Source organism: Desmodus rotundus, chromosome 2 (genome assembly GCF_022682495.2).
Source record: "Desmodus rotundus isolate HL8 chromosome 2, HLdesRot8A.1, whole genome shotgun sequence".
Taxonomy (NCBI): Eukaryota; Metazoa; Chordata; class Mammalia; order Chiroptera; family Phyllostomidae; genus Desmodus; species Desmodus rotundus.
Window position 1 is genome coordinate 142,962,389 of NC_071388.1, and position 3,329 is coordinate 142,965,717.

Genomic DNA, 3,329 nt, shown 5'->3' on the forward strand with positions numbered 1-3,329 from the left:
AGCAAAACATACCTGCAGACAAGATTGTTTTGTAGTCTCTCCTGCAGTGGCAGGAAGGTGTAGTAGGCAGCGTCATGGCCCCACAAAAAGGTCCAACTCCAGGGCTTGCTGCAACCCTGTACTGGGTAACTCGCACTTCTCTCTCATTACGGCCCAGTTTACAAGTGCAACCCAACCTGAATTAAGAAAGACATGAGCAGTGATAATGGTATCCAGACCAGAGTTCATCATTTTCAACGTCTCATCGCCGGAATGAGTCTGCTTGGAAATCAGAAGTTGGCGGTGTTCAGGAAAACCTCCTGCTCTTCCTTCCATATGATTCCTCTTTAGGATTTCTGGTGGGCACCGACAGGGCATCTCAGTGCCCTGCTTTATGCAGAGTATTTGGGATGGGTTCAAATTATTCCCCAGTCTCCTCTGGCTTGTGGGCATCCAGCAAGGGAATGTCTGTGTTCCCCTTGTTTCTGCTCCCCTTGGTGGGGTGGCAGAAGGTGTACGGTTCACTCTTGGGCTCAGGGCTGAAGCCAGGGGATGGCTCCTCTGGGGCCACCTTTGCAGTCGGGACCCCGGAGCATGTGGGGGGTGGCGAGGGAGAGCAGTCCTCCATGGGGCCCTGGAAGGGTCGGTAGGTGTCTACCTTGGGCTGGATGGTGGGCCTGTTGGAATCGGCAGCAGATGCCCATGTGCCATGGTGTCTTCAATGCCTGCATACACGTGGGAGTCGATGTCCTTTTACAATTTCTGAAACTTTCTTGGCTGCATTGGCATCTGGGTATTGATGTTGCCATTGTAGATACCTACGGATGGGTCCTTGTTCATCCTCTTTTTCTACTTTTTCACAAAGCAAATGATGAGTCCAAGAGAAAACAGCAGCAAGGTGCTGCCTCCCACCACAGCGAAGAAGACGGCATTCAGGTCTATAGTTCTCAGGGTAAGTGACACCTGGAAGAGCAGGTCCAGCTGCTTGCCACTCACAGGGCTACAGTTGTAGATGTTGGCCCAGAAGCTGCGATGGTGGGAGCTTGGCTTGGGCAGCACCTCCTCCAGGCTGAAGATCTTCCCAGCCTTGGATGACTGCTCCTGGAGGACCATGAATTCACGTCCCATCTAGCAGACCAGGACAGTCTGCTCCTTTATGAAGGTCAGTCAGGCCACCTGGTTGCCGGACACACTGGTGTTCCAGGACACCAAGGCAAGGGATGGCAAACTCTGTTCTCAGTTAGGGGTCCTCAGGTAGACCTTGCTTTCATATCTGGGGTCACTCTGAAAACTCCCTCTTTGAGGTAGGGTACGAAGGACATGGTCAGGCCCCGCGTGGAGTCCTCTTGTTGGAAGCTGGGGGCAAAGGTGCACAGGATCACCGAGATGTCCTGCTTCACTTGGATCTGCTCAATGGAGCCTCCAGAGCAAAAGGAGCTGAAGTACAGGTCTTGGCCCTGGGGTGGCGCTGGCCACCAGCTAGATGAAGCTGGTGGTGCAGATATGCTCCTGTGTGTGCTGCTGCAGCTTCTGGGCGGGATGCGCGCCAGGCTGGGCCTGTTCTTGGGCACTAGCAGCTTCCAGAAGTCATGGAACTGCCCAGGAGCTGGAGGATGTCCCTTGGCGCCTGGACAGAGTAGGAACTCCTGAGATAGTACTGGTGGTCCACGTAGCTTATGGTTTTCTCGGCGTTCATCCATGGCACGTCCGGTTATCACAGAGGAAGGAGATCTTGTGTTTGTGTATCCCAGCCTCGTTGACACATCAAAAGACCACCATGCCCCTTCTTGGTTTTGCAAGTAGCCGAGGCAGGCTTAGTGACAATCATTCCTGTCCAGGCCCCCTGCATTGTCTAATGACAAAAAGTCACTCACTGTGCTTAGTGTCAAGGAAATTCCTTTGGTCTCTTTCATCATTTTTTTGTTCATATTCAGGAAAATAACAAATAATGAAGAAGAGATTATGTTAAATTTCCTAACTTTAGTGCTTTTTCCTCCTTGAAAACCTGTTTGGACTTTCAATATGGGCTCCCCCAGCCTAAACCTCAGACGGATAGTCTTTTTTTCTCTGAACTCATTTTGCTGGACAGGTGCTGAAATCTTCTGCACTCTATTCAGAACAGTGGTGGCATCCCAGAGCGCATGACAATGGGACAGGTATGGGATTTCGAGCCTCATGGAGTCCCATGGAGTTCCATGGAGTCCAAGTTCCAAATTTTTTTTAATGATATGTGGAACCACAGGAAAACTACTTAATCTATTTAAATCCTTGATTTGCTCATCTGTAACACAGAGGCACTGATAACACTCCCCTTTAAGAACTGTTTTGAAGATCAGAAATAGTATTGGCAAGGTGACGGGAACATTGTAGACTCTTAATAGATGACTTTAACCATCATTTAACCAACAACTGTACCACCTGCTACACTAAATGCTCAAATCCATACTCCTCCCCCGGCCCACGCCCCCCAAAAATCCAAACCAACAGAGCACTAACAGCATTGAAAACTTGGTGTTAATGCTGCCGACATTAAAAATGTCAAAGTGTAATGGGGGAATTGTAACAGTACAAAATTGTAACCCACTCCACCATTCTTTTGACATTGTTTCTCTAGGTGCTGACTCTGAATAATATCTAGCTTGTAGAAACAGCACATTTGTATAAGAATCCTAGGAGCTAACTTTAAAAGATACAGACTCAGACCTTTAGGCATCCTGGCTCTGGGAGATTTGCTGACCTTCAACCATGGAGCCAGGATGGTGGGAAGCCAGGATGACTAAACCAGGGTGACGTGCACTGGCCCATCACTGACCTTACTGGAACCGACTCTGCACTTGGAGAACTTTTCAACCCCCTTCCTTGATCTCTCTCTTCCGTTCCCCTCCCCGCCCTTATACAAACCTCTGCCTCCACTGAGAGAGGGAGATGGGCTTTGAGACATGAGTCCCCATCTTCCCAGGAGATGGGCTTTGTAACATGAGTCCCCATCTTCCACGTGGCTGGCACCTGACAATAAACCACTTTCTTTACGTCAGCGCCTGCCTCTTGAGTATTGGCTTCTGTAGCAGCGGTCAACTGCACCTGCATTCAATCCCCAAAGTTGTAATATTGATAAAGACCAAAGAATATTTATTATTTGTAGTTATAAAGTCCTTCATGATATGGAATATTCTTTCCACCTTCTTTTGAGTTGAGGAATGTATATATTTATGACATTTTTTAGCCTTTATTATTGGTCTTAAAAATATCAGTCTCAAATGTCTTACAGCCTGGATTTTGCCACGGCAAGCTGCTCTTACCACCTGTTGTAAGTTTGTTGGCTTTTATTTAGTCAAAATAACCAGATTTCT

The 3,329-nt window shown here is 48.3% G+C and overlaps 1 pseudogene; it reads right to left on the minus strand.

Moving 5' to 3' along the window:
• Positions 1 to 400: 400 nt before the first annotated feature.
• LOC112322207 (CUB domain-containing protein 1 pseudogene) lies at positions 401 to 3,066 on the minus strand (annotated as a pseudogene).
• Between the last annotated feature and the right edge of the window lie 263 nt (positions 3,067 to 3,329).